Source organism: Mauremys reevesii, linkage group 15, assembly GCF_016161935.1.
Source record: "Mauremys reevesii isolate NIE-2019 linkage group 15, ASM1616193v1, whole genome shotgun sequence".
In the NCBI taxonomy this organism is placed as follows: domain Eukaryota; kingdom Metazoa; phylum Chordata; order Testudines; family Geoemydidae; genus Mauremys; species Mauremys reevesii.
The window spans coordinates 22,538,527-22,554,011 of NC_052637.1; the positions used below are offsets into that span (position 1 = coordinate 22,538,527).

The window sequence follows — 15,485 nt, forward strand, 5'->3', positions numbered from 1 at the left end:
CTCTGGTTCAAACAGGAATTAATTCGGGGAAGTTCTCTGGCCTGTGCTACACAGGAGATCAGACTAGATGACCACAATGGTCCCTTCTGGCTGTATTGTCTATGAACCTGTAGATCTATGAAAACAACTCATGGAGAGACTGGGTCAGATGCTGATCCCAGGACACCCAAGTACAGGCTCGATCCTGCAAAGTGCAGTGTACTCTTGCCCAAGCCAGCAAAGCACACGTATGCACATGCTGACTTCAAGCTCATTGGGCCCGATTCTTATTGACGCTAAGGCCCCTTTGCAACGTTCTGTGATGTCAATAGAATATATTGCCATGAGAAGCCCCCTTTACCCTGGCAGAGTATTGCAAAGGAGACCAACCATGGCTTTGCACCAGTTTTTAAATGGTGAAGTGACATTCAGTCAACTTGACCCCAGTGCAGAGGAAGGCACAGAGGTAAACAGCCCAGCCGGTCCTGGCCTCATGCAAAGCAGTGTGGGATAGCAGTTGGAGGACTGCCAACCAAGCATGAACAAGCAGTGGGTGCACACAAACATGAGTCTGCACTAACTCAGCACACAATGAATTTTCTACACTTTTAAAGTGAACTAAAGAAGGCATATCAGCTGGCCAGTTAGTGCACAATAACCCCCCTGTGTAGACAAGCCCTTAGTGTAACTGAGAATCCGGCCCATTTCTTTCAGTGGAGCACTTCATGGCTTCAGGTTCGTTGCTGGATTGGGCCAAGAGAGTTCTGCAGCTTGCAAGCCGGAGTCCTAAATCTGGTGCTACTTCAGTGGTGCCACTCTAGATCGTGATCAGCTTCAGGATCAACGTACCCATGGAAAGCTGCTGGGCGGCTGGATTTCTCCTTTATTTCTATTTCCTGGACTTTGCCTGATGTGCCCCTCATTGGAATGCTTCTGCTCAGCACCCGCATTACCATCAAGGCTGGCTCAGGTAGCTACTCTATCCTCCTAACTAGCATGCAATATGCATGAAGGGCCCACTGTGAGAGGATGCTTCTGAAGCAGGCAAGCCAGAGAGGCCAAGCATTAAGTAAGCTCTGTCATTTCCCCTTCTTTCATTAGATTCGATAATTAGTCTTTCAAAGCCAGTGAGTCACCAGACTTTACTTTGACGATAAATACTAGAAACACCAGAGACCTCATCCTCCATAAAGCAGCAAGAGAATAAATGAGACAAAAACTGCTGGAGGGGGAAATGAATCTGCATCTCTGAGTCTTCTGATAATTCTAAGGTGCTTGTGTTTTGCCTGCTGGAGATGAGGCAGGCCCATAGACCATGTTTTTTGCCATGAAACATGGTACGAGCAGGGACACACTCCACCTTCAGTTATCCTTACATCACTGTTAGGGCATGAGGCGCGTCTGAGCAACTGTATATGCAACATAAACTAAGGGACAACATGAAGAGTTACCTGGCACTTACTGTTCCAAGAACTAACCCTACGAGCCAAGGTAGAAAACATCTGCACATTGCAGGACCCTCCCTCCAGTTTAAAGGACAACATCAATTGTGCATTGCTTGTTATGTACATGTCGTTAATCAGGTTCTATTCAACATGCTGTTTTTACACAGGAACATAGAGACTGTCAGATTGGATCAGAACCATAGTCCAGTGAATCCAGTGACTGACAGTGGCCAGCACCAGACGCCTCAGTGATGGGCCCAGCCCAAGATCCTAGTTCCAACCTCTCCCCACACCCCCAACACCACTTCCTTCTGGACTTTGCCACCGTTGTGAGCTAGGCCTGAACTCCACATCTTAGGCCCATCTTTAGTGGCGAGTGGTCTCCTAAGGCCAGGGTGAGGATGTGGTGAAGAGTCACCACAGGTTTCACTGTTGCAGCATTGCTCAGCTCCAGAGCACAGATCAGAGCCCTGGCTGGGTCTCCTCATTCCCGGCTGTCAAGCACCTTGTGACCCCTCTAAGAAAACCAAAAACCCTTTCCCTCTAATTGTCTCCAAAGTGCTCAGCCCCCGGGTGGAGACCTGAAAGGCATTTACCTGCCAGGATCTGAGCCAGAATCAGTTGGTGCCATCGCTAACCCACAGCCCCCAGTGCAGGGTGCTGCTTCCCCCTCACAGAGAGGAATCCACACTGATTAAGCTTTCCCCCACCCTACCGCCGTTTTGTGCTCTGGCTGGAGAGGGGCCTGGGCCTGCCAATAGGGATGCTTACATAACCCAGCCTCCCACTGTGGTCCTCCAATCAAGCTCCTAACAGCACCCTACTGAGGGTGCAGCTAGCTGGAATCTGCCATTCCAGGATGTGAGGGCCATCGGGTGCCTGGTGGGGACTCCCTCCCAGCCATCTTGCAGGCCCCGACCTCACCTGTTGGACAATTTATATTCTGCATGAATAAAAATCGCTGTCCCTCCCTGGGGACCCCGCTGAACAGGGGATGCAGAAATGGTGTGGCTATGGGCCAACACCACAGCTAGCTTCTCAAGCCAAAGAGGAGACATGCCCTGCTCTCCCTGCTGAGGCTGAATGCACCCGCCTGGGGGAAGAGACACTCCCTGGCACCAGCCTGGCTTGGCGAAGCACTGGGTGCGGGGGGCAGGGTGCATCCTAGCACCCCCTTTCTGAGGGTGAGGGGGAAAGCAGGAGGACCAGCATAGCAGTGGTTCCCCTGCCCTGCTCTCACTGAGCACAGCACACTGGTGCAGGAGGAGACGACACAGGACAGAGCTCTGTGCAGTGGTCAGAGCATGGGAGCGCAGAGTGAGGGAAGATGGGGGCGGAGTGCCTGCCTGCTGACTTCCTCAGTGCTTGGGAGGGAGCCTGTCGCCGATCCTTATTAAGGGCACAAGAGCAGCCTCTGCCTGGGCAAGTACATCTGCACCCCTTCCCGCACAGGTTTAGGCTGTTGAGTGGAGCTGTGCAAAAATGTTTGGACTGAGGTTTATTTTTTCACCGAAAAATGCAGATTTGGGTCAGCCGAAACATTTTGCAAATTCGTGTCAGATTTGCCTTTTGTTTCAGGTGTGTGTGTGGGAGGGGTGGGGGGTTAAAATGTTTCAAGTTTTTGACTCAAAGGGACTTTTGGTTTCAAGTTTCACTTTGATTTTTTTTTAAATCCCCAAACTGTTTTGTTTGACCCAAACAGAATTCATTTTTGAGTTTTTGGTTCAGCTACCAAACAGAAATATTGGTTATTTGCACAGCTCTGCTTATGCAGGGCATGTGATGAGGTGGGGGGGAGGACATGGGAGGGGTGGAAGGAGCACAGTGGGCAGGTGGGGGCCCACAGGAGCAGCTCTGTGCTGTAGGGGAATGCAGAGTGCAGAGGAAAGGAAGCACAGATTCCGCCTTGTGCCTGTAACCTATGGGCTTGCTGTGGTTTGTAGCAGTAAAGCTCTAGACTTGCTGTATGAAGAACTCCTGGGGGAATTGTTCACCACTGCACACATGCAGCATACATGTCCCCTGCAGAATTTTTTTTTCTCTGCAGAAAATACATTCTGCCAAATAGGTGCTGCATTTACACTTTTTTCCCACTAGAGGCTGCTGTGGTGCCAGAACAGAGGGAACCTGGGTGGGAGCAGCAAGCTGCAGACAGGGAGGAGGAGAGGCTATGTACCCCACAGCTCCCTGTCCATGGGGCAAGTGAAGAGGCACGGGATATGGGGGGGTGGGGATAGCGAGGTGCACACAGGGCTTCTGGGGGGCACACAGCCTGTGGTTCAGAAGGGTTAGTGGGGCGGGGACAGACTGGAGCAGGGGCTGAATTGGAGTGGGGGTGCAGGGAAACATGGGGATGGGGAGAGGAGGTGTTGCTGAGTGGGGCTGCAGGGACATATGGGATGGAGGTGGCTGAGTGGGTGTGCAGAGCCACATGGAGACAGGGGCAGCTGTGCCTGACTGAATGGGAGAGGCTAGAGGGTCAGCCAGTGTCTGCATAGGGGAGGCTCCCCAACAATCCCTCCTCCTCTCAGAAACAAACAAACAAACAAACTGTTCCATACTTCTCCCATCCACCCCCAACCACCCGCCAGGTTCACTCCCAGCCTGCTTCCCAGCAATTACTTCCCTCTCCCTCAGCTCCTCTGTTACCCCTGACTTCCCCAATTCTTTGCACTGCTTCTGTATTGCAGTTTAAATGAATTATTACTCAAAGTTCTGTATTAATTCCTAGTAAGGAATCTATTAATCAAAAACATTTTCTGAATCTTTTTGGGGGGGGAGGGTTGGTCTGTATTGTTACAGACAGACTCGCAGACGGGCATTTTGAAACAAAATACCAAAATAATTGAAACTGGCTTGATTATATTGTGTTATTTTGACACATAAACTGCAGAATTTTAAAATATTGTGCGCAGAAATTTTAATCTTTTGATGCAGAATTCCCCCAGGAGTAACAAAGAAAGCTGGAGTGGATCTGCCTTAGCAACATTCCTGCAGAACAGGTTAGTAACTTTCATTATCTGACATTTATCAACTAAATCCTGGTGCTGTGCATGAGATTGCAGCCGGGGGGGGGGGGGGTCCATTAAAGCTGGCTTGCACTCTCTCCCCATCTGTTTATTTTGCTGCAAAGTGGCAAAAAAACAACCAATCATCCCACCAGAGCCAACCTCCTTTGATGAAGTTTTGATTCACTGTGTTCGAGACCCATCATTCAGGAACCAGAATCTCGGCAGTGCACAGTGTACAAGATAAAATATATCAATGGTTCAGGCAGGGTCAGAACAGCAAAGCTACAGTGTCTTGGCTTTGTAAGTGAGAATGAGTGTAGCTGCCCTCTGGTGACTGAGGCAGACAGACTAAAGCACCTGTTTCTACAGCCAGCTCAAGGAGTGCTAGCATGGGAAAGGCTTGATTTGTCAGAGCTTCAGGACACTGGTTCTAGTCTCACATCCCCAGGTGTGTGAGCTCTGTGGTGATACAGGTGATCTGCCTGCAACACTGGGTACATATACACTGCAATGAAAGACCCATGGCACAGCTGTGGCTGACTAGGGTTTGGGCTAAAAGTTGCAGTGTAGATGTTGAAGTCCAGGCTCTGAGACCCTGTGAAGTCAGGTGGTCTCAGAGCCCAAACAGTGACACTGCAATTTTTAGCCTGAGTCAGCTGAACTGTGCTCTGAAACTCAGTGCTGTGGGGTTTTATTGCAGTGCATATAGACCCACTGAGATCAGCCGGTCCCCTGGTTCTTCAAAGTTTTCTCACAGCCTTAATATATCAGCTGCCTCATTATAATTCACCTTTATCAGAAAATCTAAATGAGACTGGTGAGCGGCTAGGAAACAGCTATCTGATCCTAGGACAAAAGGGCACGGACACGATGCTAGCTCTCCCTTGGGGACCTCTGAAATGAATCCTTATTTGAATTGCTGGAGCAACTAGCAGCCCCAGTCAGAGCGCCATTGTGCTAGGTGCTGTACAAACATAACAGAAAGGTCGTCCCTTCCCTGAAAAGCCTATAATCTGATACTTCATACGGTTCATCCAAGGATCTCAAAGCACTTTATAAACATTCATTGAGCCTCACGGTGCTCCTCTGGGATATGTGTGTTTTATTATTCACATTTCCTGGCCGGTGAAGTGCCTTCCTCAGCCATTCTGTGACAGAGCTAGGATCAGAATCCAGCAATCCTGGCTTCCACTTGTCTGCTCTACTCACTAGACACCACCTCCTCCCTGCCACTTTACCTGGAAAGACATCTCATCGATTTGGGCTGTGCAACAGAGCCTGAATCTCTTACCACGGCAGACACTTCCAATCCATTTTTTTATGCGGTGTGTCAAAGTTTTCTGTTCCAGTCCCAGTTCCTATAACCTTCCACTTCAAAGCTCTCTTTAGTTATCAGACGTGCGTCACTTTTGCTCACTATCAATGATACACAGTGACAAATTTATGGCAGGTTCAATAATCCATCTTTCCGACAATGTACAAACAGTGGGAGAAGTGCCAGGAGCTCATGAGCGATAGCAAGGCCAGACTATATAAGAAACGTTTAGAAAGCATCAAGTGGCAGGGACAAATTCTGCTTTCCGATCATCCACAGGCACATCCCAACTCTGATACCCTACTCTCCCTACTATCTCTGGGAGCTCTGTCCACGCAAAGAGAGCAGAAAATGAAGCTACAATCCACAGGCCAGATCGGAGGGTAGAATTTTGCTCTAGAAGTAATATTACAGGGCATCTGCACTAGCTGCCGGTGAGGCTTAAAGATGGATTATTGAGCACACAATTAGCATTAGCAAAACACTGAGAGATCCTCATGTGGAAAGTGCTTAGTATTATCATCTGTGTGGCCCCAGCAGCTCTGCTACTGGGAGGGATGCACCTGCCTTTTTTTAAATTTCAAATCCATTGAACAGGAGCCGAATGGATAATGTGTCGTGAAGAATGGATCATCCAGTTTCCCCCTTCTCTCACGTCCCACAATCACCTGCCAGCAGTTGAGGATTTTCTCAGCCCTCCTTGTGTATTCACAATTATTCCGTGACTAACCTAGAAGGATAATTTTTGGGGTGTGGACCAGTGGCTGGCTGGGCTGGATATCTGCAATGTGATCAACCTGGGTCGGTCTGAGCTGTTGTCCCTGTTCTCTGGGACCGTTCCAAATCTTAGTCACGTTAATGGGAGTCTTTCTACTGGCTTCAGTGGTCTTTGGATAAGGTCTTAATGGAGAACGACCCTCATTCTTCAGCTCTGAGATGTGTGTGTGGAGGGCGACAGCGCTGCTGCATTGAGAGTGAGTGTGCTAGACATGGGCCTCGCCAGAACCAAAACCTGCTCAACCCCATGGAAGGCTTTCCATCGACTCCAACGGGCTCTGGGTCACGCCCTGGGTCTGGAGTGTCATGATGAGGGTGGGTTAAAACCTGGAGACTGGCATTGTATTGACTGCAAATATTGCCTTGTGATTTCCTGGCCTTTTACCGCCTGGGTGGCTGTGAGGAAGTACACGTGAGCAGCCTCGGGTGTAAGTTAACAAAGGGTTTGGTGTGGGTGTCTGCAGCACAGTCTGCAGAGGTTTCGCCTCTACTTTCACTCCTGATTCATAAATAGGAAGTGCTGCAGGAGAGCCCCATGCAGTGTGGAAAGGAGCTGGTTTGTGAGACAGCATGGGCTAAAGTCCCTCTGTACCAACAGGAGTCCTCATCTCTAGTTCCCCTGTTCCTCCTTAGTCACCCGCAGGCTCTGGTCTGTCACACAGCTGACTGCTAACATCACCTCCCTTCGAGCTGATTGCTCAGTCCTGGGATTGCTGCACAACCAGGTTTATTTCTCTGGTTCCTCTACTGTGTCTTGGCTTTGCTAATAGTGTAAAATGAGCTACAGCCATAACAGCTTTTCCCTGCACTGTGTTTCAGGGGTGCTGGCCCTAGGCATGCCTCTCAAAGGCACATTACCACAGCAATGGGTTTCAGAGCCTGGGATCTGGGTGGTCATCCCTAGTGGTTAGTGCAGGAGCCAGGCCCAGTGGTTAGCACAGAAGTCAGGACTAGGAGTCCAGGGTCAGAGCCAGGTTACCTGGAGTGAGGCAAGGCAGGAGCAGGGTTGGGGCCAAGGCTGGCAGTATCACAGACATGAGCAAACACTTTGAGCATTCACCAAACCACTGCTGGTGCTGCTGGGTTTAAGAGCCGGTCTGCTGACTCTTCCCATCAATCAGGCTGTGTAGCCACGCAGGCAGCCTTCTACAGGCCAGCTGTGCTCATTAGGTTGCTCAGAGGCTGGCTCTGCTGCTGGCCATGATTCCTGCCAATGGGCAGACCCATCAGCCCTAAGTATCTGGGACAAAGAGGAGATTATCTGTAATTCCGCTACATTTCACCAGCAACTGGGCACAGGATTCCTCATCACTTCCTGTCCTAACGTGCAGTTCAGTGCTGTTAGTGTATAATGACTGCTTCATTCCCCCTTAGAGATAGTGTACCAATGTACTACAAGGAATTAGCTAGTGTGTCTGTGAGCCATTTTCCTCTACCGGATGGAATCAGAAATGCTCCACTGTGTGAGACAGGCCCTCTACCACCAATTCCTAAGGGAGATCTTCCTTTAGCTCTGTTGCTAGGGGCCTTCTGCCCATGGTGTTAGGATTACTGACCACCTCAAAGTGATAAGTGACTACCGATTTGTTACAATGCAGTACACATGCACACCCAGTCACCTTGGGGTCTTGTTCTTTGCAGGACATGTGCTATCCAAATGTAATTACTCTTATTATGATGCTCCGGCCGAGCCCGCCGCTAATTTGCTCCGCTTTCACCAAATGTGTTTCACTGCACCGCCAGATAATGGGGCGAGTAATGAAAATAATGGTATGAACGGCTTATCCACATCGGCTGTCATTCACTCATATTATAGATTTTAAATGCAGCCCTGAAATCCTGCATTTATTTACGGTCACTTCTGGCACCAGACTAAAAGGACAAGGCTGATGGTTTTACAGCTGCTCTGATAAGTAACAACTTGGACTTAATGCAGGTTTCATTAGCTGAGGACACAAGTGTCATGGCCAGAAAATGGAGCTACTTCTAGAGCGTAAAGTTTCAAGTTCCAAAGTCCATGAAAGTCCGTGGGAGCTAGGCTCCTAAGTCACTTAGGTGCTTTTGAAAATCTTACCTATGGTCTATTGATCTGAGCAGAGCACTGGAAGGCAGAAATTCCTGGAAAAAGAACCCCCTGCTCTGATGAAAACTCCCTCTGTAACCTTGGGAAAGTCCCACTGATTTCAATGGGAGACAGATGCCTAAATAGCTTTGAGGATCTGGCCCTTAGCCACCAGTTTTCCAAACTGGTCTCTGCTTTGGTTGAAAAGTTACAGTTGTCTGGATGTTGGGGTAATGGATGGGTGGGTGGGGGGTGAGGTGTTCCATGTAGCTGTAGGGGTTTTTCCTGATTGTTGTGGTTTAGTTGGGCATTATTTGTCTTTAGCAACCTCCACTGCATTTAAGAATGTATACAGTGCTGTAAGGGGCTGAGAGTACCAGTAATTTCGCATCCAGCAACGTAGCCTGGCTGGCAGGTGCATGGTTTTCTTAGTTCATTTCATTTTGTTCCTATATGGTGCTTTGTTCGCCCTCTGATTCTCTAGTTACTGTACCTGGAAAATACAGAGGTGACATTCACTAGCGATGACATATGGAGGAACAGAGCTGCTTCATGGACCTCCAGACACATGAATAGCCCATTTCTGACCTCATTTGAAAAAACTTTGCTTTAAAAATTGTTCCAGTCAGCCCCCAACCTGTCGCTCCTGGCTCCTGTGAGCATTAGATAAGGACCAAGGGATTGTAAGTCCCCATTGAGTTGTGCCAGTGCTCTTTGGACAATAAGGGGCACAGAGAAAATAATTGTGCGGCAAGGTCTGTTACATGGAATTGCAAGCGAAGAATTTCCTTTTGGCTCCGAATGATGGGGTGGGGGCCCATCCCAGGGGAGTGGAGAGTAGAGCTGTGGATGAGAGGACACAGACCTCCGATATTCCACAAAAGTCTCCTTGTGCCATTTAATTCTGATTCAGTCAAGAGAAGCCAGTGAATATGTACGGAGGTTTAAAATAGCGGAGTTAGTCCTGGCCATGGTCTAGGCCAGGACACTGGACTGGAGGGACCCCGGTCTGATCCCACTGGGCAGTTCCTGTGTTCCATTTCTGATGGGAAAAGAGGTGGCCCCATCAGCGGGCCTGTGATCACACCATCCTGCTCAGACAGCCAGGCATCCCAAGGCACTTTGCACATGACAACGCTAGACAGCAAGATCAATAACATATTACTGGAGCAAAATGACCTCTCAACAGGCCCCATTTCAACCATGCAACCCAAAGAAGAGAACAAGTGTTGATCTAAACCCAGAGACAATCTGATCATCACACACTGTCCTGGGGAAGAGAGCATCACTAATGAGGAGTGTAATAGCTACAGACTATCACTGCATACAGCTTTGATGGAAACATTTAGACAGCCGCCAGCCAGCTGGGTATGACTCACAACAGCGCTGGGAGCAGGTCTGTGTTTCTAGTGAGCTACATCATAGAATCATAGGACTGGAAGGGACCTTGAGAGGTCATCTAGTCCAGTCCCCTGCACTCATGGCAGGACTAAGTATTATCTAGCCCATCCCTGGCAGGAGTTTGTCTAATGTGCTCTTAAAAATCTCAAATAATGGAGATTCTGCAACCTCCCTAGGCAATTTATTCCAATGTTTAACCGCCCTGACAGGAAGTTTTTCCTAATGTCCAACCTAAACCTCCCTTGCTGCAATTTAAGCCCATTACTTCTTGTCTCCCTAATGCTTGTAACAACCTTTTATGTACTTGAAAACTGTTACCATGTCCCCTCTCAGTCTTCTCTCCTCCAGACTAAACAAACCCAGTTTTTTCAATCTTCCCCCATAGGTCATGTTTCGTAGACCTTTAATTATTTTTGTTGCTCTTCTCTGGACTTTCTCCAGTTCGTCCACATCTTTCCTGAAATGTGATGCCCAGAACTGGACACAATACTCCAACTGAGGCCTAATCAGCATGGAGTAGAGAGAAAGAATTACTTCTCATGTCCTGTTAATACAGCCCAGAATGACATTTGCTTTTTTTGCAACAGCGTTACGTTAACTCATATTTAGCTTGTGATCCACTATGACCCCCAGATCCCTTTCCACAGTACTCCTTCCTAGGCAGTCATTTCCCATTGTGTATGTGTGCAACTGATTGTGAGTACTTTGCATTTGTCCTTATTGAATTTCATCCTATTTACTTGAGACCATTTCTCCAACTTGACAAGATCATTTTGAATTTTAATCTCATCCTCCAAAGCACTTGCAACCCCATCCCAGCTTGGTATTGTCCACAAAATTTATAAGTGTACTCTCTGTGCCAGGGGTAGGCAACCTATGGCACGTGTGCCAAAGGCGGCACACAAACTGATTTTCAGTGGCACTCACACTGCCTGGGTCCTGGCCACCGGTCGGGGGGCTCTGCATTTTAATTTAATTTTAAATGAAGCTTCTTAAACATTTAAAAACCCTTATTTACTTTACATACAACAATAGTTTAGTTATATATTATAGACTTACAGAAAGAGACCTTCTAAAAACATTAAAATGTATTACTGGCATGCGAAACCTTAAATTAGAGTGAATAAATGAAGACTTGGCACACTACTTCTGAAAGGTTGCTGACCCCTGCTCTATGCCATTATCTAAATCACTGATGAAGATATTGAACAGAACCAGACCCAGAACTGATCCCTGTGGGACCCCACTTGATATGCCCTTCCAGCTTGACTATGAACCAATGATAACTACTCTCTGAGAATAGTTTTCTCACCAGTTATGCACCCACCTTATGGTAGGTTGTGTTTCCCTAGTTTGTTTATGAGAAGATCATGTGAGACATTGTCAAAAGCCTTACTAAAGTCAAGATATACCACATCTACTGCTTCCTCCCATCCACAAGCCTTGTTACCCTGCCAAAGAAAACTACTGGTTTGGCTTGACACGATTTGTTCTTGACAAATCCATGCTGACAGTTACTGCTACTGGGGTCATGATGAAAGACGCCTGATTGATTGGCAATCCCAGGGACTGAGGTTCTCTTTACACTGTGAGCTGCCGAGAGTTGCTGAGTGCTTTCAATTCCCATTGCAATCAATAGGAGCGGAGACCTGGCAGAATCAGCCCTTTATCCACATCCACAGGGAACATAAGCAGCATATATTCCCCTTCCCCTACAGTGTTGTGCCACAGCCTTGCCATAGAGGAACCATGGGTAGGAATGGAGGGGTGGGGAGAGGGTGTCAGGCAGCCACTGAGAGGTCACTGCATGCATCCCTAGCTGGATGGCCTTGTGGATTTGGCAGTGGATTTGGATACAGGTGACTCCAGTTCAGCCACAATTTCCCTGTCTGACCTTGGGCAGGTCATTGCCTCGTTCTGTGCTTCAGTTTCCCCAGTTGTAATATGGGGATAATGATGCTTCTTTTTGTCTATTTCATCTGTAAGCTCTTCATGGCAGGGTCCATTGCTCCCTATGTGTTTGTACAGCACCTAGCACAGCCGACTCTGATCTCTGTTGGGGCTTCTAGGAACTGCTGTAATATAAATAATCATAAGGGAGAAGGGGTGATGTACCTCAGTCACAATCCTGCCACTTAACCATGAGAAGAGAATGAGAAACCCATAGGACCTAAGCGTGCTCAGCCCATCACAGATTTGGCCTCATAGAGACCTCCTGGCATGGGGAGGCCCATCACTAAGGAGCGCAGGTGGGACAACCCAGTTCTCCAGTCATCTACCAGTGACAGCTGTTTGATTTCTGTGGTTCTATGGCATCACTTCACCCTCTGCTACCGTGCCACAACTCCTGGGGTGCAACCCATCTGCCACCCTGGATCTGTCACGCTGCTCCTATTGAAACCCCAGCGAGAGACCATGGAGGCTGAAGGCAGCAACCAGGGAATCATTGTTCACAACCAAATGCTTGCAGCAAAGGCTAGTGGATGCTTAAGGACCAAAAATGATCAGGGGCAAAGTTTTACCTCTCATCCTTTGGTAGCACAGCGCCCCCTAGCACCTTGCAGGGACATTACCTCCAGGTCTAATTCAACACCCTGGCTTTTCCTTAGATGCCTCTTACCTAACAACAGATCTACAGCCCAAGCTGGACACTCCCACACATTGATGCAGGAACTCCACACACCTCTACTTAAAACAGCCCTGGTGACATGTGGCTAAGCCTACACCACTGTCCCAGGAGGGCACACATTCTACCGAGGGTGGAATCAATTGCAAAAGCTGAGCCAAATTCCCCAGAAGTCTTAAGAGCTGCCAAATGTTATCATTTTTGTTGCTCAGCCAGCAATCTCTTTGCCAGAGCCAGTGGTTTGTCAGGGAGGGTGAGTGTGTGTGCTGGGGGCTGGTGCCATGGCACTGAGCCAACAGGAGCCCTCAGAGCAGTCTGAAATGCTGGCACAGTCTAGGCAGACATTACTGCTACCCCAAAGCTACTGTGATTGCGTATGACAGGAAATATGGGACCCCAAAGGGCTCATGCGATTCTTGGATGCATAAATGGAAATCTCAAATAGAAGTAGAGAGGATATTTTACCTCTGTATTGTGCACTGGTGTGATCGCTGCTGGAGTGTTGTGTCCAGGTCTGGTGCCCACCATTCAAGAGGGATGTTGATAAATTGAAGAGGTTCAAAGAAGAGCCACGAGAATGAATAAAGGATTAGAAAATATGACTTCTAGTGATAGACTTAGCTTACCAAAGAGAAGGTTAAGGGATGACTTGATCAGATAAGAATGTAAGAATGGCCATACTGGGTCAGACCAATGGGTGGCGTTTGGGGGGCTGAAAGGGGTCAGGGTTGGGGTTTATTGGGAAGAAAGAAGGTAAGTGTTTTGGTTTGGTGCAGAAATGGGTCATATGTGGAGTTTAAGGGTTGAGGGAGTATCAGTGTTGGGAGAATTCAGGGGAGAAGGGGGTCAGTTTGGGGAATTTGAGGGAAATAGAAGAGGTCAGTGTTGGGTTTTGGGGGTAGAATGGAGGTCACCTTTGGTGTTTGGAGTAGAATGGGGTCAGTGTTTGGGGCTTATTGGGTAGAAGGGAAGTCAGATATGAGGTTCATTGGACAGAAGGGGGCTCAGCAATGGAGTGTGGCTAAAGGAGGAGGGTCAATGTTGGGGTGTATTGGATCAAAGGGGGTTCAGTGTTGAGTTGAAGGGGGTCAGTGTTGGGGTGTGGGGTGTAAGGGGGTCAGTGTGGAAGGTTGGGGTGTAAGGGAAAGTCAGTGTTGGGTGGAAGGGGGTTAGTGTTGAGCTTTGGGGGTGGATGGGAAGGTCAGTGTTGAGGTGTGGGGTGGAAGGGAAAGTCAGTGTTGAAGGTCAGTGTTGAGGTGTGGGGTGTAAGGTGAGGGATGGTCAGTGTTGGGTGGAAGGGGGTTAGTGTTGAGCTTTGGGGGTGGATGGGAAGGTCAGTGTTGAGGTGTGGGGTGGAAGGGGGTCAGTGTTGAGGTGTGGGGTGGAAGGGAAAGTCAGTGTTGGGTGGAAGGGAGTTAGTGTTGAGCTTTGGGGGTGGATGGGAAGGTCAGTGTTGAGGTGTGGGGTGTAAGGGGGTCAGTGTGGAAGGTTGAGGTGTGAGGGATGGTCAGTGTTGGGTGGAAGGGGGTTAGTGTTGAGCTTTGGGGGTGGATGGGAAGGTCAGTGTTGAGGTGTGGGGTGAAAGGGGGTCAGTGTGGAAGGTTGAGGTGTAAGGGATGGTCTGTGTTGGGTGGAAAAGGGTCAGTGTCGGGGTACGGGGTGCAAATGGGGTCAGTATTGAGCTTTGTGGGGGAAGGAAAGGTCAGTGTTGGGGTTTGAGGGTGGAAGGGAATATCTGTGTGTGAGCGTTGGTCTCACAGTACAAAGGCTTTGTTGAGGAGGAAGGTTTTGCAGCGTTTTCTGAAGTCAGTCAACCTCTGGATTCACATGATCTCCGTAGCACAGCTGGATCCTATGGTCTCTGTGACACAGTGCTAGCTGTAGAACCCTGGTCACTTGTGTCACAGAGAAGATATACTGGCTTAACTGGGAGAAATTAACCTATTATGGTGGAGATTGTTGACACTTGGGGGCAATGGCTGGGCTAAGGAAGTAATTAGTTCAATAAGGGAAGATATGTAATTGGCAGAAGGCGGAAGTGGGGAGCTCAGAGAATGGCTGGATGGAAGGCTCCAGAGAAAGGAGGAAAGTGTGAGCCAGGTGTGATGTCAGGATTGTGAGAGGGAAAGTTAAGATGAAACTAGAGTCAGTCAGGAATTTTGCAGAGATACATTTTTTTGTTGGAAAATGCTGATTCATCAAACCAAAACTTTTCCAGGGAAGTACTTCATGTAGGAAGGAAAAATCAAATGCACAACTACAAAATGGGGCATAACTAGCTAAGTGGTAGAACTGCTGAAAAGGATCTGGGGGTCCTAGTGGATCACACATTGAATATGAGTCAATGTGATGCCGTTGCAAAAGAGGCTAATGTCATTCTGGGATGTATTAACAGGAGTGTTGTGTGTAAGACATGGGAGGTAATTGTCCCATTCTACTGAGCACTAGTAAGGCCTCAGCTGGAGTACTGTGTCCCAGTTCCGGCTGCCACACTTTAGGAAAGATGTGGACAAACTGGAGAGTGTGCAGAGGAGAGCAACAATGATAAAATATTTAGAAAATGTGACCTATAGGAAAGGTTAAAACAACTCAGTATGTTTAGTCATGAGAAGGGAAGAGCTCATAACAGCCTTCAAATATGTTAAGGGCTGTTATAAAGAGGACAGTGATCAGTTGTTCTCCACATCTACTGAAGGTAGGACAAGAAGTAATGGGCTTAATATGCAGCATACAGATTTGGGTTAGATATTAGGAAAAACTTCCTAACTCTATGGGTAGTTAAGCTCTGGAACAGGCTCCCGAGGGAGGTTGTGGAATCCCCGTCATTGGAGGTTTTTAAGAACAGGTTGGATAAACACTTGTCAGGATG

The 15,485-nt window shown here is 48.2% G+C and overlaps 1 protein-coding gene across 3 annotated transcripts in view; it reads right to left on the minus strand.

The window, feature by feature from the left end:
* Positions 1-15,485, minus strand: part of LOC120383727 (bMERB domain-containing protein 1-like) — a 73,330-nt gene that overhangs the window by 35,456 nt on the left and 22,389 nt on the right. The window lies entirely within an intron of this gene.